We start from the raw sequence: 21,780 nt of genomic DNA on the forward strand, positions 1-21,780 counted from the left end.
ATCAATGTTAGCAATGTTAATATGAGTTGATAGCCGGAGACGGGAACTAAGATTTCTCTCTCTCTGTGGCTTAACATCTTTATAAGCTGGATCCAAGTGAGAATGTGAGGACTGAGGGGGTGACAGATCCCATGGGTCCCTCAAAGGGAGAGAGGACCCAGAGCATCTGGGGGTTGGAAGAAGTGCCCCCGTTTCTCCCATGAGGTGATGTTGGCAGCTGCGTAGCTGCTTTGCCCTCCTGGGCCCATGCCCCTGATTCTGCTGCTCTTTGGTGCTGAGGGAATCCCAGCCAGCCTGCCTTAGGCACACTTCCCCATGCCCTCCACTCCAGCCAGCTTGAGGCCCCTCTCCCTGTCTCCCTCTGAGCCACAGCGGAGAGAGCCTCTTGCCTGTGCTTCCTCCTTTCTCAGCTGAGTGTGTCCCCCAGATGACCCTACAGCTGCGTCTTTCTAAAATTAGTTGGATCCTGCACTTGACTCTGATAATTAATTACCCAAATGGAGAAAATTGAATAGTTAACTGGTTCACAGGAAGATAATTAGCTTTTCTGAGCCCCTGTTACAGGCAAATAAAGAGGAGGATTGTTTCTCGATTGCCTTCATTAAAGGGAGTCCCTCTCACCCCGGGGGGCCCTGCCCCAGAGGCCCTCGGGGCCCTGTAGGGTTCCTTCAGGCTCCTGGTGCTTCAGCCGCAAATAAAGAGGCAGCTGGCACAGTGTGGCAACACAGGCTTCTGACTCTAACAGGCTGGGGTTCAGGCCTTGTTACCCATGTAACTCTGGACAGCGATACCACCTTTCTGAGCCTCACTTGCCTTATCTGAAAATGGGGATGGCAATGTGTACCCCATAAAGGTACTATAAGCATTAAATGATGTAATGTAAGTAAAATGTTTGGTTCTTTGCTGATTGATGGGTTTTTTTGCTGATAAAAGTCTTCATGAAGTTCATTGTTCACTGATGAAGCATGCATTGATTGGGAGCTGTTTTACCACATCATCATTATTGCTCCCACCACAGCACCATGCCCATCGTGGAAACACAACAGATCTGTCAGCCAGTGCAACACACAGAAACCAAGGGACATTACATCAAGATGAAATCAACGTTCTATGCTGACTGATGCATGCCTATTTACCTTGTCCTTGTACTTCTTTTTTTTTTTTTAAAGATTTTATTTATGTATTTGACAGAGAGAGACACAGTGAGAGAGAGAACACAAGCAGGGGGAGTGGGAGAGGGAGAAGCAGGCTTCCCGCAGAGGGGAGAGCCCGATGCGGGGCTCGATCCCAGGACCCTGGGATCACGACCCGAGCCGAAGGCAGACGCTTAACGACTGAGCCACCCAGGCGCCCCTTGTCCTTGTACTTCTGATATTGGGTCCCAGGCTCCCTGGGTCACCATGTGGCCACCTGTTTCCCAGCAGCAAGTCCCTACCAATCCTCTCCTAAGCACAGCATCTCATCCCCACCTACCTGGCTGCAACCCCTTGCCCTTTCAAAATTCTATTTCCTTCTCTCAAGCCCAGCCGCCTCTAGTGATTATCTCCGACATATCTAATATGTATAGAGAATTAGGAATCAAGAGCCTGGAGCCAGACTGCCTGAGTTGAATTCAGCTCAGGCATCTACTGTATTACTTACCTTGTGCATGGGTTTTCTTATTATGAAAGGGAGTTGATAACAGTAGTACTTACTATTGGGGCGACTGGGTGGCACAGTCGTTTTGAGTGTCTGACTCTTGGTTTCAGATCAGGAAGTGATCTCGGGGTCGTGAGATTGAGCCCCATGTGGGGCTCTGTGCTGAGCGCAGAGTCTGCTGGGGTTTCTCTCTCCCTTTCCCTCTGCCTCACGCTCTCTCTCTCTCGGATAAATAAATAAATCTTAAAAAAAAAATAGTACGTACTGCATAGCATTACTATGCCTAAATACATGTGAAATGTTTAGAGCAGGGCTTGGACCTGGTAAGTGCTCTCTCTCTATATATACTTATTATCCAATTCTGATGCTGGATTAGGACAAGGAGAGGTCTACAGACAGAGTGGAGAAAGGCAGGGCCAGAGGCTTTCACTTGTCCCAGAGAAAACTGGACCATCTCCATTGGCAAGATTAACTTCCGGGTATCATTTCTCACATCATCTTAGGTAACTACGTCGTACTGTCTCATTTCTGTTTAACCCCCAAAATTCCTCCTCTAGACTCACTCTCAGCTAACTTTCCCTCTTGATACACTGAAAAAATCCAAATGATTAGAAAGGAACTTCAATAAGCTCCCCACCACATTTCCTCCCTACCAGGATTCTGTCCATACATTCTGCTTTCTTCACTGTTCCTATAGATGAACTGCCTGGGTTCTTTTCCAAGGCCAACCTTTAGCTTATGGCTAGATCTCATCTTTTCTTGCTTCCTCAAGGACATCACTCCAGCAATTTGCCCTCTTTCCTGCATCATCAATTTTTTCTCTCTCCTGGAACATTCCCATCAGCATAAAACATGCTTTTATTTCTTCACTGTGAAAAACAAAGCAAACCCCTTTGATCTCACAACCCTCCAGCTATTACCTTTTTGCTTTGATTCCCTTTTCAGCAAAACTGACTGAAAGAAGTTGTTAGCAATTGCCAGTCTCCGATTCTTCTCCCATTCTGTCTTGCATCCACTCCCATTAGGCTTTCACACTCACAACTCTAACCAAGACTGGATTATCATGATCACCAATTGCCTCCATATTGCTGAATCCAGTGGTCAATTCTCAGTTGTCATCTTGCTTGGCCATGAGGTGGAGAGGGGTATGCTATTCACCAAATCTTTTCCTTCCTCCTCTTGGGCACTTGATTTCTTAATTTGTAGTTAGAGGTGGCCATAGGATGGGGTTCTGGCCAATGGAATGTGGGTGGAAGGGATATAGTGCCTTCCAAGCCTGAGAGCCCATGCTGGATATCTGCTCCTCCAAATCGCCTCTTCACCTTTCTCCATCCTGCTCTGGGCCTCAGGATCCTAGCCTTAGGGATTTTATTAATGAGCCTTCTTGTTTCTGGTTGGGTTGAGTCACGTCGAGGTACCTGTAGGAGATTGGAGGCAGAGAGGAAGGAAGTCAGGGAATTTGTTCCCCTGGATCACTAATCATTACTTTCTCTCGTCTGTTCCCCTGGATCACTAATCATTACTTTCTCTCGTCTCTTCAAGTCTAAGGTAGTAACAGCTACGACTATCAACCATTTCAAGGTTATGGAAATCCTTTCACAGTTTTCCTGCCCCTGCTCCTACCTTTATAAATAATCCCTTTATTAAACCTTTCTAGGGGCACCTGGTGGCTCAATCATTAAGTGTCTGCCTTCGGCTTAGGTCCTGATCCCAGGGTCCTGGGATCGACCCCCACATCGGGCTCCCTGCTTGGCAGGAAGCCTGCTTCTCCCTCTCCCACTCCCCCGCTTGTGTTCCTGCTCTCACTATCTCTCTCTCTGTCAAATAAATAAATAAAATCTTTAAAAAAAAAACAAACAAAACCTTTCTAAAATTACCCAACTTGAGTGTGCCCTTTATTTCTTGCTAGACGCTTACCATTACACTTTCTGTGTACTATTCTCATCTCTCACCCCCATTTACTGGCTGGACATTGACACCCTGAGTACCTTTGAAACCATAAGTTGAATAATTCAACCTCTGTCAACATGGACCCTGAATATTTTCATGGAGCAAAGAGCTGCTTCTCCCCTCCTTTTATCCTTCTCCTCTGCTGCTGAATATATTGTACGTGGGTGAGAAATAAACTTATATTGCCCATGCCACTGAGATATGGGGATGTCTCCAATGTCTCTATTACAGCAGTCTGTTCTACTGGGACTAATACAACTTATCTGCAGCATTTGGCAGTTGATGATTCTGTGCTCCTAGAAATATTTTCCGTGCTTAGCTTCCATGACACTGCATTTTTTAAGTTTTCCTTCTACTTTAATGACTGTTTTTTCTTAGTTTCCTTTATTGGTTCTTCCTCATCTCCCTATCTAAATGTTGGATTTCCCCAGGCTCTGTCCTTGCTCCCCCTCTTTATCTCCATTTACTTCCTGGTGACCTCATCCAGTCTGATGGCTTTAAACACTCCCAAATTTATATCTCCAATCCAGGCTTCTCCCTGGAGAAGAACCCTTGGCTTTTATGCCCAACTACCTGCTTGATGTCCTTCTTTGATATCTAATAGCATCTCAAATATAACATGTCCAAAATTAAATTCTAGACCTCTTCAAAACTTGCTCATCCTATAGCTTCCTCTATGTCAATAAATAGCAACTCCTTGCTTCCAATTGCTCAGACCAAACATTTGGAATCATCCTGATCCATCTCTTTTTCTTTCACCCTACGTTCAATTTGTCAGCAAATCCCATCAGCCCTATTTCCAAACATATTCAGAATCTGAACAAGTCTCACTACCTCTACTATCTTGGTCTCAGGAGGTGCCAGGCTTTGAGGAGGAAGGGAGGAAGATATGGAAGGAAAACAATCCTGCTGCAATGCTGTCACCATAATTATTACTGAATCCTAGTCTTGAATTGCTTTGATTGTGAAGTCTTCTAAGAAGAATTCTTCCCCAAGCCCCATCCAAATCTTCCTGATTCCTTTTTCAGAAATAGATCTACAGACCAGAAGATTTCCAGAGAACTCATTCATTCCAGCAGACATGAAGACATCAGGAGCTCCTATAGGGAACATTCAGCAGAGGAATGGGATAAGCACCATTACCAGCTTTTAGCACCATTTGAACTGGTTCTAGGGTGGGAGAATAAACAATTCTGAGGAAATCTGCACCCAAAACCTCAAAGGATGTTCACTGGATCTTCATCAAATTCTGTTTTCCTAGAGCAGAAACTGGCTTTCTCTTACCAGAGTATGGTCTTTTTTTTTTTTTTTTTTAAGATTTTATTTATTTATTTGACAGAGAGAGACACAGTGAGAGAGGGAACACAAGCAGGGGGAGTGGGAGAGGGAGAAACAGGCTTCCCGCTGAACAGAGAGCCCAATGTGGGGCTTGATCCCAGGACCCTGGGATCATGACCTGAGCCGAAGGCAGACCCTTAATGACTGAGCCACCCAGGTGCCCCAATAGTACTCTATTTCTTTAGAAAGTATGATCTTTCTAAAAAGCAATTCTAATGGTGTGACTCTTTAGTTTAAATTCTTCCATAGCTACCCATGGGCCCCAAGTTGAAGCACAAAGTCCTTAGCATGGCTTTTGCTCAGCTCCCAGCTCTCCATATGCACCATGAGCTCCACTATCCTGAAATGTTTTCAGTGTCCCATAAGCACTAGGAGAGCTCCGCCCCCCAAATGTTTGCACAAAATGTTCTCAGAGGCTGTCCAAAATTTCTGTTCTGTGGTTTCCGCTCTTTCCACTAAAATACCAACACTAAGTTCATCAATGAACTTGTTGTTAAATCTAAAATGCACTTTTGAATTCCTATTTTATTTGATCTTAACAGAACTCAACATTTGGCCAATTTCTCCTTCTTGAAATACATATATGTTTTTCATTTTTATAGTATGTTCTCGGCCTATTTTGGGTGATAGAGATGGAGTGTCAGGCAAATCAAGTATTATTCTTGCCCTTCAGTGAGATGTGAAGTGGTCCAACCAAGGGTAGACGTACAGGAGCACTAACAATTAAAGGAGAGGAATAAAAACCCATGAAACTTGGCCTGTTATTATTTATCCTGTTACTGGAGGTCCTAGAAAATGCCAAAAAAGAAAACGAAATAACTTACATAAGAACTGGAAATAAGAACTAAAATTATCTTTTTTAAATGCTATTATTTAATATGAAAATATAAGAGGTTCCAGTAAAATAAATATAATTAGGGCGCCTGGGTGGCTCACTTGGTTAAGTGACTGCCTTCGGCTCAGGTCATGATCCTGGAGTCCCGGGATCGAGTCCCGCATCGGGCTCCCTGCTCGGCAGGGAGCCTGCTTCTGCCTCTGACCCTCCCCCCTCTCATGTGCTCTCTCTCTCTCATTCTCTCTGTCTCAAATAAATAAATAAAATCTTTAAAAATATATATATATATAATTATATGAATAAGTTAATTTGATAAGGTGTCTTGTTATAAGATAAATATACAAAAAAATCATAGCATTTTTCTATTTTACCAATAAATACCTAAAAATGTAAATGAGAAAATGTTTTATTTATAATAGCTCCAAAAACTACAGAATATTTAAGAATAAATTTAACAAGAAAGGCATAGGGAAAGCTAAATAAAAAAACTATGAAGTTTATTGAAAGACATAAAAGAACTAACCCAATAAAAAGCTTTACCATGTTCTTGGATGGGAAAGTTTAACACAAAAAATTTTAATTTTCTCAAAATTTATAAATCAATTTATTATAATTCCACTTTTAATCCCATAGGGTTTTGTTTAAACTGGATAAAGTGATCTTGTGTGAAAACTATGAAAAGAAGAAAGAGGAGCCTTACATTACCAGGTATTGATTAGAGTCAAAGAAAAGCAAATTGAGGTAACAACATTGTACATCCACCAGACTACTAAAAAATAAAAAAGAACTATTGCTTTTGGTGATGTCGAGAAATGCTGCTCTCATACATTGTTGATGGAAACGTAAGTGTTTCAGTCTTTCTAGAAAGTAATCTAGTGACATCTATTAAAATTTAAAATGCATACCCCTTCATCTAGTTGGCTTACTCCTAGGAGACAAGAACCTATGTTTATTAAGTACTTCATTGTGAACTGTGAGAGAAAAATCAGAAACAAAGCAAATGCCCAATAATGAGAGGATGAGGGGATAAATTTTGATATTTTTGAAGTATTAGAGGGGCACCTGGGTGGTGCAATTGGTTGGGTGTCCCTTTGTTTCTGCTCGGGTGGTTATCTCGGGGTTGTGGGCTCTGCGCTGGGCATGGAGTCTGCTTGAGATTCTCTTTTCCTCTCCCTCTGCCCCTCCCATTTGTGCTCTCTCTCTCTCTCAAAATAAATAAATAAATCAATCTTAAAAAAAAATACGTATTAGAGCTATGCTAATTGGAGTGGAGAAAATTTCACAAGGTTGTATAGACTCAGGAAAACAAGATGAAGAAACTTGTGTTCTCCCACAAAACAATTATAGAAATCAACATAAAACTTGCATGTATGTCTTTATATAGGCCTGAATATAATTATATAAGCATGGGGAAAATATGAAAGGTTATTATAATATTATAATAGGGTTAGATTCACCTATGAATGAAGAAAACCCCGAATAACAGTGGCTTAAATAAGATAGTCTGTTCTCGTTCATGTTAAGGTCCAGATATAGGCAATCTGGAACTGATGTGGTTTTTCTTTCATGAAAACCTCTAGAAACCAGGTTCCTTCCAGCATTCTGCTATGTTGTTATTAGACTGACCTTCATTCTCAAGATTCAGCCTATACATCCTCATCCTCACATCATCATGTTCCGAGCAGCAGGGTAGAGAAAGGGGTTAGAGAAGGGAAATGACGCATGTAAGCCATTTATAAAGAAAGGTTTCTGGATGCAGCAACAAAACACTTTCATTGGTCAAAACTTAGTCACATGAACACATTGAGTTGCAAGGGAGAATGGGAAATGTAGTCTTTATTCTGTGTGGCTAAGAGCCCACCCAAAATTTCTTGGCTTCAAGCATACCTTCTTCCAGACAACTTTAGAATTAATCTTTTCAGTTCCAAAAACAATCCCATAGGGATTTGAATTGAAACTGCAATATCTTCATAAAATAAATCATTTTAATTAATGCATTTTTATTAATTAAAAACATAAAATAAAAACTAACATTTTTATACCTTGAAATGTGGTCTCCCTCTCCAACTTTTTTAGGTTTTTGTTTTTGCTTTAGGGATATTTTATTCATATGTCATATATTTTCTTCATATGTCATATTTTTTTAATCATAGTCATACAGAAGTATTCTACAGTTATTGTTGCAATTATGACTGGAATCTCCTTTTTCCCCCCATTATACTTACTAATTGGTTATGGTGAGTATATAAGAAAGTTGTAGATTTGTCTATTTATTTCTTATATTAAACCACTTTTAGCCTGGGTGGCTCAGTTGGTTAAGTGTCTGACTCTTGGTTTCGGCTTAGGTCATGATCTCAGGGTTGTGAGATTGAGACCTGCATCAGGCTCCAAGCTGAGTGTGGAACCTACTTAAGGCTCTCTCTCTCTCTGCCCCTCCCCCCTCTACTTGCTTGTGTGTGTGCATTCTCTCTCTTTCTCTCTCTCTCAAAAACAAACAAAACAAAACAAAACACCCCACTTTATTGACATCTCTTATTAGTTTCCACAATATTTTCAATTGGTTTCATGGAATTTCTAGGAAGAAAAGAATATAATCTGGGAGTAAAGATAATTCGCTGTTTTTTTAAAATCTATTCCTTTTTTTCCTTTTCTTCACTAATGGCATTGTTCTGAGACTTCAGAAACATTTTGATTAATAGCAATTACAGTGAGCATCTCATTTAATTGAAACACTCCCAATGTTTAATGTTTTACCATTAAGTTTGCTGCTTGTGGCTTCTGACTAAAAAAGAAAGTATCCTTGGCCCTTCTCTTCTTTGCTTACTAATGTATTTATCATCATCATTGTCATCACCATTGTCATTGTTATCATTATTGGAAATAGATGCCGTACTTTAATTAATGCATTTTTGGCATATATTGAGATGATCATATGCTTTTTTCCTTTCACCATCTGATGTATTACAGAATGCTTGATTCAACACAGATTTCTTAATCATTCTTCCTGGAATCAACACTACTTGATCAAGATGCACAATTCTTTTAATACACTGCTGAATTTAACTTACGAATATTTTGTTTAAGACTTTCATATCTGTAAGTGCCTAGTTAGTCTTCGGTATTATAAAATGCATTGCATTTTTGTATTACAAATTACATCTTTTCCTATGCTAGTTTAAATGTCTAGTTTAAATAACATAGAAATGGTATTTAAAATAAGATTTCCTAGAAGTCATTCATAAAACCATCTGGGGCTCTGTTGCTTGGAGACATTTTTCCATTTTATCAATGGGTTTTGATAATTTCTAGTATATAGTTTCTTTAGAATCAATTTTAGGACCTTATATTTTCAAGGAAAACCATTCATTTCTGATAAATTGTCGGGCATTAACGTAAACTTTAATATAGAATTTTCTAATAAATTTTAGTTCTTTATATGTAGAAGTAAAGACCCTATTCCTTATATCTGGCACTGTGTTTTGCATGTTTTATCTCTTATTTTCTGCTTGTACTTGATAGTAATTTTTTTCTTTCCTTCTTCTTTTCCCCATCTCTTGTTCAAAGAATCAGTTTCTAGTTTTATTTATCGAGTCTACTTATTTTTTACTTTCTAATTTATTAATTTCTGTTTCTAACTTAATAATTCCTCTCTCCTAAAATATCTGTGTCTTCCCCTCACATATGCTGTTAGCTCGGCTGGGAGAGTTCTAATTTAAAAACACATTTTTTTCACAAAGAAATAAAAAAGTCATTGTTCCATTATAATAACAGTGAAATAAAATTGTTCATATTAGCAACGTATAAAATATCCAGCAACGTCAAGTGTGTGAAGTAGGACTGCATGTTGATACAACCATCCTGACACGCAATTTAATGACATGTATGAAAAGATTAAGTGGGTATGCATTTGAACAAACTATTCTATGTCTAGCAATTTAAGCTTAGACAACTAACTAGACTGGGGGCAAAGATGTATTTGAAAGGGTATCTTCAGAGTATTATTTCGCCTGGGTGGCTCAGTTGGTTGGGCGGCTGCCTTCGGGTCAGGTCATGATCCTGGAGTCCCGGGATCGAGTCCTGCATCGGGCTCCCTGCTCAGCGGGGAGTCTGCTTCTCCCTCTGACCCTCCTCCCTCTCATGGTCTCTGTCTCTCATTCTCTCTCTCGCAGATAAATAAAATCTTAAAAAAAAATTAAAAAAAAAAGTATCATTTCTAGAGGTGAAAGTTAAGAGATTGAATAAATGGCATAGCCATACAACAAAACACAATGCAGACATTAAGAAGGATGTGATAGTTTTATGTTTCGAGTTGTTATGTTTTGAGTTGATATAAAAAAGCTGGTTAAATATAACAATGTATGCTCCTAGTTATGTAATTACATTGTATAGAATCTGGAAGGCTATCATTAAGGTGTGAAGGTGGTTATTTCTGCCGACAGGCAGTGCATCTTACAGAGTCACCATTTTGTGACATTCTTTCCATAAGTATGCCTTATCAGAAAAAAATAATTTTGAGAAAAGAATTCCCAGTCATTTACACTTCTGGGGGTATATCCAATAAACATTTACTAGATGCTATGCAGGGCATGGGAGCTGATGAGAAAAAGGAGAATTAATGCAGTTCCTCACTTGGATAGTGAAGTGAAGGTAATTTTGGTTCCGTAGAGAGCCAGAGGGGTGATGGAAGGGGCTTTTCCTGCCAGGAAGTAGAGACTTCAAGAGCCAAGGCAAGAGTCCCCTGAAAATCCAACAGGGAGGACAGACCTCTTACCTTGCTCAAATCTATCCAGATCTTTTGGGTTTCCTCCCATCCTGAGATACTGGCTCCTGTCTTTCTTTCCAGACTCAGCTTTTTACACACACTCAACATCTCTCACTAGTGTCCTGGGCTTCTGTCCTTCAAACCACCTGCAATTCCCTACATGTGCCACACATCCTTGTGTCTCTCTGCCCTTCCTGATGTTGTTCCTCTCTATGGAACATTCATTCCTGCCACTTCTCCCTAGAACAACATCCCTTGGTTGTCCAAGATCCAACTTGTGGTAGGTTAGATGATTATTCAGCAAATAATTAGTTCTTCACTACAGCTCCATGCAAGGAATGTACTTTATTGCACCTTGACTTTGGGCTTCTGTGATATGACCTACTTTGGCCAATGGGATATTAGTACATAGGATGTGAGCAGAGGCTTAAAATGTGCTTGCATTTTGGGTTTTGTCTCTTGTATGCCTGTTTTTTACCATGATAATGAGGTAGCCAATGGTCCAAGGAGGTCCAAAATGCATGGAATAGGGGCACTTGGGTGGCTCAGTTGGTTAAGCATCTGACTCTTGATTTCAGCTTGGGTTGTGATCTTGGGATCGTGGGATGGAGACCCATGTTTGACTGTGCTCAGTGGGGAGTCTGCTTCTCTCCCTCTTTCTCCCTCTGCCCCTCCCCCTGCTCACACGCACGCTCTCTCTCTCAAATAAATAAATAAATAATTTTTTTAAAATGCATGGAATAGACTTGAACCAAATTCATGGCCTGGAGCCAAGCCCACCTAAGCCCAGACAAGATCAAGGTCAACACCCAGCAAACATTTAGTCACCTGAGTGAGAAATTTACAAGTATGTATTATTGTTTGACACTGAGATGACTGCAGTGTTTGTTATGCAGTAGTTCACTAATACACAGTTAATAAGGTCTCTTGCTCTTGTTTGTTGAATTATGGACTTCTCCTCTGGGGTCACCCTCAAATCCTACATCCCCTATTGCATATCAGATAAACCTTTATCACACTGTATTATGATTATTTGATTAACATGTACTGTGAACTTCTAAGTGCAGCTAAATATTCTGTGAGACCTTTGGTCAAATTCATCTTTGGGGACTTAAAAACACCCCTTGACACTCACCTAATAGCTAAAAATTGTGATTAGTGAGCAAGTTACACCAAGATTTTTTCATGTACCCACTGGGTGCCAGAGAGACCAGCCCATTGAACCTATCTCAAATGAGGGAAAGAATATGGGCAGGTACCATGTATTCTGCCCCAGGGGAGGAAATAAAAGATCAAAACACCTCTCTCCTTTGAAGCAGGGTCTTAGTCTGTTTGGGCTGCCATAACAAATTACAATAGACTAGTTAGGTGGTTATAAACAACATAAATTTCTTTTTTAAAAAAAGATTTTATGTATTTATGTATTTATTTAGAGAGCATGCAAATGGGGGGAGGGACAGAAGGAGAGGGAGAGAGAGAATCTCAAGCAGACTCCATGCTGAGTGTGGAGCCAGACGTGGGGCTCCATCTCACGACCCCAAGATCATGACCTCTTGAGTTGAAATCAAGAGTTGGACGTGTAACCAACTGAGCCACCCAGGCACTCCAAAACAATATAAATTTATTTCTCACAGTTCTGGAGCCTGAGCAGTCCAAGGGCAATGTGCTGGCAGATTTGGTGTCCAGAGAGGGCCCACTTCCTGGTTCTAGATGACCTTGTTTTCGCTGTGTCCTCACATGGTGAAAGGGGTGAGGGAAGTCTCTGTGGTCTCTTTTATAAGGGGCACTAATGCCATTCATGAGGGCTCCACCCTCATGATCTAATCACCCCAAGGCCCTACCTCCTAATACCATCACATTCGGGATTGAGTTTCAACACATGAATTTTGGGGATGACACAAACATTCGGTTTATAGCGAGTGGTGATTAAAAACTTTGGGGCATCCTGGGGTGCCTGGGTGGCTCAGTCGTTAAGCGTCTGCCTTCGGCTCAGGTCATGATCCTAGGGTCCTGGGATCGAGCCTCCCATCGGGCTCCCTGCTCAGTGGGAAGCCTGCTTCTCTCTCTCCCACTCCCTCTGCTTGTGTTCCCTCTTTCGCTGTGTCTCTGTCTGTCAAATAAATAAAATCTTTAAAAAAAAAACCAACCAAAAAAAATAAAATAAAAATAAAAACTTTGGGGCATCCAATGCTGTCTAGGTGTTTAAAAAAAGAGGAAGTGTTGACCAGCAGAGACTGAAGGCAGTGTGGGTGAATGTTGTTTACTGTTGTCTGGGCCGGGAATTAACGGGTGGCAGAATGACCTATGACCACATTTTGTGAGAAAATTCTCATCTTACTTTTGATTTGTAAAATATCAAATGCCAAAATTGAGCCTAGTGTGAAGGAAGGAGTCACCTGTGATTCTGGCAGGGCTCTAAATCACCAGAATCGAGTCCAGGGTCATTACCAGCACTTGGCACAGGTTTGACATAGGTGTGTTGGGCCAATCAACAAACAAATATTTAAATTCGCAGAGAGAGGATTAGGCATGCCCTCTACAAACCAGTCAATCTACAGAGATGTTCCAGAATGTGGGTGTCTTCAGGGACCCTGGAAAAACATGTGTGACCCCATCTTAAATCTGAGATTGAATTTAAAGAAGTCCAGTTATGGGGCACCTGGGCGGTTCAGTCATTGAAGCGTCCGACTCACGATTTCGGCTCAGGTCATAATCTCAGGGTCGGGAGATTGAGCCCCACATTGGGTTTCATGCTCAGCATGGAGTCTGCTTCAGATTCTCCCTATCCCTCTGCCTCTCCCCCATTTCTCTCTCTCTTTCTCTCAGTAAATCAATCAATCAATCAATCAATCAAATCTAAAAAAAAAAGTCCAGTTATATGGGCAGTATTGTTGAAAAATTTTTTTCCAAATATATCATAAGCCTTAAAAATGTCAGTGCCCTTTGACCTAAAAATACTATACCTAGGGAGCTCTCCTGAAGGAATTAATCAGAGATGTAGATAAAGCTCTAAAATCATGTTCATTACACGGTTGTTCGTAATAGCGAGAAAATGGACTTGTGAGCACGAACTGTTTTGTGACGTGTCATCTACTGTGGGTGCTGTCCACTGTGTCCCGTCATCTGTCTCCGGAGATGCAGGACAATTTAATTCAAAGAGACCAGGACTGGGAGAAGGGACAGGGAGAGGGAGAGAGAGTCAGGTCGAGATAGAAAGAGGGGAAGGAGGAGGAGAGAGGCAGGGATGGCGTCAGGGAGAGAGACAAACAAACAGAAAGAGGACGGGGCTAGAACAAAGGTATCAGTTCCTGGGGAGTAGCATGTGGTGAATAAACGTTTGTGGAATAGAGACTTGGAAGGAGAAAAAGAGTCCGAGATAGGAATGGATTCGGAGGCAGGTCCCCAGCTCCCTGATTGCATTAGACCTCACTGACCTCAGGGTGCCCACGGTGAAGACCCTGGACATGCAGGAAGGAGGCTGGCAGCAGGGCCAGCGGAGGGGGGCAGGGCTACCTGCACAAGCTGCTGAGTCCCTGGGTGAGCAGGGCAGGGGGAGGACGTCGCAGGGCTGCCCTGGCTCTGTCATGGACTGGAAGCATCAGGGACTGGGCTCAGGTCATAGGAGGGAGGAGAATGTCATGTTCCAAGACACCCCCACTGCCTTTGCTTGTGCTGATCGTATCCCCCACCTTCTGTGAATTCCTGTTTGCCCTGGGGGTCAACTTACAAATTTACACTGAGAATTGCTGTCCCGATGTTGAAGATGCCTTTGTATATTCTTGGGATGATTTTAGAACTTATCCTTAGTTACTTCAAGTTTGTGATTTCATGCATTATTCAGATCTCAGAGGAGGGGGTATCTTATGCTTTTCCACCTCTTGGGGGACTGGCGTGTGTGCATGTATATGTGCACACGTTGGGGGGGATGCAGTGCACATTTAGTGGGTTATGTTTTCCTTAGTCTTCTCTGGCTCAGGGTTTGAGTGACTTCAGCTTCGGGAGCACTTTGCCTTCCCATCCTGCTCTTCTGGTCTGCACTGCAGGCTTTTCACTGGATTCCCCCTGCTCCAGACATCACACCCATGGCGGAGGTGGGGGGATGGGGGGGTGGGGGGGTTGGGGGTGAGGAGCCTTTATAGAAGGTGTGGTGCAATAGGGAGGTTTCATATTGCCCGGCTGCTCAGCCTCTGCTCCGCTTCAAGCTCCCAGCTTCCTGTCCTCCTTACCATGCCAGGCACCCTTCAGAAGCCCAGTTCTCTCCCTTCAATGTGAAGAAACAATTCTGCACCCTTTCCTCATCTAGGGTTTACATTTTCACACCTGCGGCATCGTCACTGTGCTTTGTAAACAAAGGGCTTCCCCGTGTTTCCATTTTTAGTAGCAAAGAACCAGCGAGGACTCTGAATGAGACTGTCTTAGCTTGAGTTTCCAGAAGCAGACTTGGAGAAGAGGATTCATATGAAAATTATTTATTTGAGCTTTCCCAGAAAAAACTGGGTGGGGGGGTGGGGGGTGTCGGACGAGGAAAGGAGGCCAAGCAAAGATGTGACAGCAAGCAACATCTAAGGAGGGTACCTCTGGCTCAGTCCCTCATGGGAACTCTGGGGACACCTTAAAATTGTCCCCACCAGGGAGCCAGAGAGTGGGAGGACTATTGCCCTATGTTTGTCAGTCACTGGCTGATGGCTGGCCCTAGGGGCACATACATTCTCTGGCTCTCCAAGAGCGGCAGGTGCAGGCGTGGGGAGAGAAAGCGCGGGTGAGCCAGCCCGCATAAAACACAATAGCCAAACTGTGGAAAGAGCCAAGATGTCCATCGGCAGATGAATGGATAAAGAAGATGTGGTATATATATACAATGGAATATTATACAGCCATCAAAAGGAATGAGATCTTGCCATTTGCAACGACGTGGATGGAACTGGAGGGTATTATGTTGAGTGAAATAAGTCAAACAGAGAAAGACATGTATCATATGATCTCACTGATATGATGAGGAATTCTTAATTGCAGGAAACAAACTGAGGGTTGCTGGAGTGGGGGGTGGGGTAGGAGGGATGGGGTGACTGGGTGATAGACACTGGGGAGGGTATGTGCTCTGGTAAGTGCTGTGAATTGTGCAAGACTGCTGAATCTCAGATCTGTACCTCTGAAACAAATAATGCAATATATGTTAAGAAAAAAAAAAAGAAGAACAAGAAGGTAGCGGGAGGGGAAGAATGAAGCGGGGGAAATCGGAGGGGTAGACGAACCATGAGAGACGATGGACTCTGAAAAACAAACTGAGGGTTCTAGAGGGGAGGGGGGTGGGAGGATGGGTTAGCCTGGTGGTGGGTATTGAGGAGGGCACGTTCTGCATGGAGCACTGGGTGTTATGCACAAACAATGAATCATGGAACACTTCATCTAAAACTAATGATGTAATGTATGGGGATTAACAGAAGAATAAAAAAAAAGGTCCTAGTGGCATAAAATAACTTATTGGGAAAGATTATATCTATGTGGTAGAGGGAACATTTCAATAAAAACACATTCTTTTTATTGGAAAAAAAAAAAAAAAAACACAGCCCAGGGGGCCGAAGCGCACCAGGCAAAGCACCAACAGTGTCTGCTGCCCAGCCTTTCCTGTCCCTCCCTTACCCACCTGCGTGAAGGACAGGGAGTTGTGTGGAGAATAATTCCCTCACTGATGTGAGTCACGGCACCCCGTGGAAGGCAGAAGCAGCTATCACTGCGGATGAGGGGTTGGCCTCTGTGCTAAAATAAGAAATATATTTGGTCTCCATCCGCAGTTCCTTGCACAGAACTCCTAAAACTCTTGTAATTTCCTAAGTGAGAGGAGTACCTTTTGTTATTTATAACAAGACCCTTTTTAAAAAAGGTTTTATTTATTTAATTATTTGAGAGAGAGAGAGAGAGAGAGACAGCGTGAGAATGAGCATGAGTAGGGTGGGGGGAAGGGCAGAGGGAGAGGGAGAAGCAGACTCCTTGCTGAGCAGGGAGCCCCACGCAGTGCTGGATCCCAGGACTCCAGGATCATGGCCTGACCCGAAGGCAGATGATTAACTGACTGAGCCACCCACGCGCCCCTATAACAAGGCTTTTTAATCACAGCTGAGTTTATGCTAATAAGGTGACTTAGGGTGGGGCCCCTACTTAGTCAACTCCTCACCAGAAAGACCATTGATTATGGGACTGGAACTTTCAGCTCTGCCCACCAATTTAAGGAAAGGCGGCGCGCGGGGGGGGGGGGGGGGGGAATTGCAGATTAAGTTTCATAAAAACTCTTCCACAAGATTTGATGAGCTTCTGGGTTGGTGAACACATCCATGTGCCAAGAGGGTGTTGAACCCTAGCTCCATGGGGACAGGAGTTCCTGAGCTCGGGACGTTTCCTGACTTGGCCCTGTGTACGAATGAACTCTCCTAACAGGGAACATGAAGTGGGGGAGATTCATCCAGATCTTGGCCGTCCATACTTTTCCAGTGGACTTTTGCTCCAGCTGAGTCTGATTCCCTTTCTTCAGTTCAGCAGCCCCTTTCTCTGCTGCTCTTTGCAAAAGTGCCCCTGGTCTGAACACACACATGGAGAATTCCTCTCTGTTCACCACATAACTGAATACCGTGTCCAACAGTCGGCCAGCCATAGGGAGGCCTCTGAAAACCAGAGTCTGCCGCAGACCCAAGTGAGGCCCTGCAGACTCTCTGTGGTTTTCCGTGCTCCTCCCCTCAGGTACTACATCCACACGGGGGGTGGGAGGGTTGGGCAGGGAGTGACATTGAAAACACATTTATTTCCACATCCTCCCCAAAGCCTCAAAATGCTAGCAGAGAACTTACAACTGAAAAAGCATATATCCACAAGGACAAAAAACTGGAGAGGATACAGGGACAGATGACAGAGGTCAAGAAAATTCTGGAAGCTGGAAAGTCAGTGGTAACTGATTTCAAAGAGCAGAGAAGGCTGAAATTTAAAACTGAAAGGGGAGGTGGTGTGCAATAAGAAGCAAGTGGGTTCCTTGCTGCAGGATTCCAATTGGAGTACCCCTGAAGATGGGGACAGGAGGTGGGGCTGAAAATAGGAGGTACATCTTGGCTGTCCTTCTGATGGGGCAGTGAGATACCCAGAGGTCCACTCCTGCCCTGCACAACCAGGAGACTAACTTCTCCCACCAGTGGAAGAAGATGTGGAGTTCACACCAAGGGGCTCTGGGTTCAGAGTTACCAGACACAGTTGGGAACAGGGAACTGTACTGAAAATGGGCACAAAGTGGAAGTCTGTGAGTGGTAAACCCCCCACTCACTCAACACAACTTCCCACCCAACAGCCAGAATGATGGCAGACAAGCTTACATCCTCTGGAAGGAAGAATGGAAGTTTCCTCTCTGGGGAAAAGGACTAGGCCAAGAGAGAGAAAAGCCCTTCTGACATTTAGTATTGCCCCAATGAAACAGCAGGGCACCTGATCACCCTACTGTGAAGACCAGTGGCAGATGAGCCCCACCCAGACACTCAGGACTCGAAATCAGCATTTTGGTGCCTTTACTCTTAAATCTGAACAAACAGCTAAGCATCACTTGACATCAGAGGGGAGCTTCTAATATGAAAGATGGAGACATACATCACCAACCACCGAACCAACCACAGTAGGGGGAAACTGAGAATGCAGAAAGCAAAAGACAACTGTAAGAAAATCCTAAACCTCATAAGTCTAGTATCTAAGAAAACAGAAGAGTAAGCCATAAAAAGAAGCATCCAGAGAATAAGAGCTCTTAAAAATTCAAAATATGATAGCAGAAATTTAAAAAGTTCAATAGATGAATTAGGATACAATTTGAGGAATTCTCTGAGACTATAAAAGAAAATTACAAAGAAACAGAAAACAGTAAAGAAGAGGTAAAAATATTTAAGGCTCAACCGAGAGGATCCCACAACTAATGTAAATTTCAGAGAGAAAATAAGGGAAAGGAATGATCACACCAGAAGACATTATAGAAAATAAAAACAAACACAAACAAACTAACAAAAGGAAATAACCTAATGCCTATCACTGGGAGAAGAGATAAATGGTGGTATCTTTTTTTTATTATGTTATGTTAATCACCATACATTCCATCATTAGTTTTTGATGTAGTGTTCCATGATTCATTGTTTGCATATAACATCCAGTGCTCCATGCAGAACATGCCCTCTTTAATACCCATCACCAGGCTAACCCATCCTCCCACCCTCTCCCCTCTAGAAACTCAGTTTGTTTCTCAGAGTCCATCGTCTCTCATGGTTCGTCTCCCCCTCCGATTTCCCCCCCTTCATTCTTCCTCTCCTGCTATCTTCTTCTTCTTCTTCTTCTTCTTTTTTTTTTAACATATAATGTATTATTTGTTTCAGAGGTACAGATCTGAGATTCAACAGTCTTGCACAATTCACAGCGCTCACCACAGCACATACCCTCCCCGGTGTCTATCACCCAGCCACCCCATCCCTCCCACCCCACCCCCCACTCCAGCAACCCTCAGTTTGTTTCCTGAAATTAAGAATTTCTCATATCAGCGAGGTCATATGATACATGTCTTTCTCTGATTGACTTTAAATTGTGGTATCTTCACACAACAGAATGCTAGACTACAATGTCAAGTTAATGAACAATAGCCATGTGCATAAATGACTCTTAGGAACAACGCTGAATAAGATGCAAGCCACGGCAAATGTCATTTCTGTGTGTGATGCCATGTCTATGGTATTCAAAAGCCAGCAAAAGTAAACAAGGCATAGTTTAGCAGCACATACATATACAGTAGACAATAAAGAAAAGTGAATTAGAAAAACAAAACAAAAAATGAGATTGGTTCTGTGGCTGGTGAGGGGTGAGGGCATGGGGGCAGCAGAGGAAGGTAGGGACTGGCATCAAAAAAGAACATAGAGGGGGATTCAAAGAATTGGGAATACTCTATTTCCTGAGCTGGATGGTGGATTCACAGGTATTTGTTTTACTACTATGTGTCATGACTTATATTACTCATATTCTTTTATATACGCTCTCTCCTCATACAGACACACACACACACACACACACACACGATAGAAGAAAATTTCCCTGAATTGAGGATGTGAGTTTCCCAATTAAATTGCCCCAACAGTCCAGGGGCACCTGGAGGCTAAGTGTCGGGCTGTTGGTTTCAGCTCAAGTCATGATCTTGGGGTCATGAGACTGAGCCCTGTGTCAGGCTCCCCGCTCAGCGGGGAGTCTGCTTCTCTCCCTCTCACTCTGCCTCTCCCCAACTTGTGCTCTCTCTCACTAAAATAAATAAATAAGTCTTAAAAAAAAAAAAGGCCCTAAGAGTCCCATGCAACAAGGGGAATAATCTATACCAAAGCATATTTTTATGAAACATCAGAGCATCAGAAGTGAAGAGACTATCATAAAAGCAGTAAGACAGGGAAAAACACCTCACATACAAAAAACAGAATCAGAACCATCTTGGTCTTCTCACTGACGAGACTGAAAGTAGAAGACCACATACCTTCTAGATTCTGAAGGAAGATGATTCCTATTTAGAATTCTACACCAATCAATGCAGCAAATGAGAGAGCAGAATTAAGATAAACTCAGACAAGTTAGGCCTCGAAAGTTTTATCTCCCATGTACCCCATCTCTAAATGAAAGAATGTGTTCCACCAAAATGAGCCAGTAACTCAAGAAAGAGGAAACCCTGGAAACTGGGACACAAGGATTCTATTTTATTTTATTTACTTTTTTAAAAGTAGGCTTCAAGGGTGTCTGGGTGGCTCAGTTGGTTAAGCGACTGCCTTCGGCTCAGGTCATGATCCTGGAGTCCCTGGATCGAGTCCCGCATCAGGCTCCCTGCTCGGCAGGGAGTCTGCTTCTCCCTCTGACCCTCCCCCCTCTCATGTGCTCTCTCTCTCAAATAAATAAATAAAATCTTAAAAAATAAATAAATAAATAAAAGTAGGCTTCATGCCCAGCATGAAGCCCAATGTGGGGGTGAACTCACAACCCTGAGATTAAGACCTGAGCCAAGATCAAGAGTTGGACACTTAACCAACTGAGCCACCTGGCACCCCCAGGATACAAGGATTACTAATACAGAAATAAGACAAAAAGACTATAAAGGGGGTTAGTCCCCCAAACAGCTGGAAGCAGGCACAGAGGACAGAACAGTTTGGAGCAAGAGAACAAGAGAACTCCAGGAGAAATTTCTCCACAAAAACCATGCAATTGTTCAATTACCTAATATTTAAGTGAATTGAGAGATTTGCAGTACTGTGCAATAGTTTCAGGAAGAATTACTGATTGGCACATGGAAAACTAAGCCAAAACAAACAAACAAAAAATAGAGGCCATTTATTTACTCTAGGGAAAGCCAAAAGTTATATAGGAAAGGATAAGTAAATATAATCTATACAGCTCATTAGTTTGTAATATTTTCATAATCCTAATAATGCTGAATATTGACTGAACCAAAAATTATGATATAATTATATAGGGAGGATGAGGGCAGTAGAAGTGTATTTGTGGTAAGAGTGTGTGTAATTTAAGAAAACTGCATCTCTATCTTCTGTAGTTGTAAATAAATGCTTAATTTCTAAAATGAAAAGAATCAACCAAAATAACAGGATAGGGAACACTCCTAACTCAATCTGTGAGCCTATCGAACCCTGAACCCAAACTAGACAAGGGTAGCAGAAGGTAGAAATTTACAGCAGTTTCACTCATAAGCATAGATGCAAAAGTTTTAGTTAAAATGCTGGCAAGCTGAATGCAGCGGAACCAAGCTGGTTCTATCTCAGTAATGCAAAGTTGGTCCAACTTTAAAAAAAAAGTATTAATCTGAATCATCACAATAATAGGTTAAAGGAGAAAATCTACATGATTACCTTGATAGGCACAGAAAAAGCATTTGATAACATAAATACTCATTTATGTTAAAGATAATCTTAGCCAAGTGTCCCTGGGTGGTTCAGTTAAGTGTCCATCTCCTGATTTCAGCTAAGGTCTTGATCTCAGGATCGTGAGTTCAAGCCCCATGTTGGGTTCCACACTGGGTGTGGAGCCTACTTAAAAAATAATAATCTTAGCCAATGGGGAGAAGGACATTTCTTTAATTTGATGACACTCTCTACCAATATTTTACAGCAATACTTTTTTTTTCCCCAAATAGAATACTTAAATGGTGAAGTATTAGAAACATTCTCTTTAAAATCAGCACGATGAGGGGCACCTGGCTGGCATGGTCAGT

The 21,780-nt window shown here is 42.4% G+C and overlaps 1 long non-coding RNA gene across 1 annotated transcript in view; it reads right to left on the reverse strand.

Annotated features, from left to right (window-relative positions):
- Positions 1 to 313: 313 nt before the first annotated feature.
- Positions 314 to 21,780, reverse strand: part of LOC123850623 (uncharacterized) — a 29,709-nt gene continuing 8,242 nt past the window's right edge. The window contains exons 3-4 of the long non-coding RNA XR_006792384.2: positions 4,423 to 4,688; positions 314 to 3,056 (exon numbers count right to left, since the gene is read on the reverse strand). This is a non-coding gene — a long non-coding RNA (uncharacterized LOC123850623). The remainder of the gene's footprint in view (positions 3,057 to 4,422; positions 4,689 to 21,780) is intronic.

The sequence above is a fragment of the Mirounga angustirostris genome, unplaced genomic scaffold (assembly GCF_029215605.1).
Source record: "Mirounga angustirostris isolate CCGP_5_RB_7025 unplaced genomic scaffold, mMirAng1.0.hap1 SCAF_10, whole genome shotgun sequence".
Taxonomy (NCBI): Eukaryota; Metazoa; Chordata; class Mammalia; order Carnivora; family Phocidae; genus Mirounga; species Mirounga angustirostris.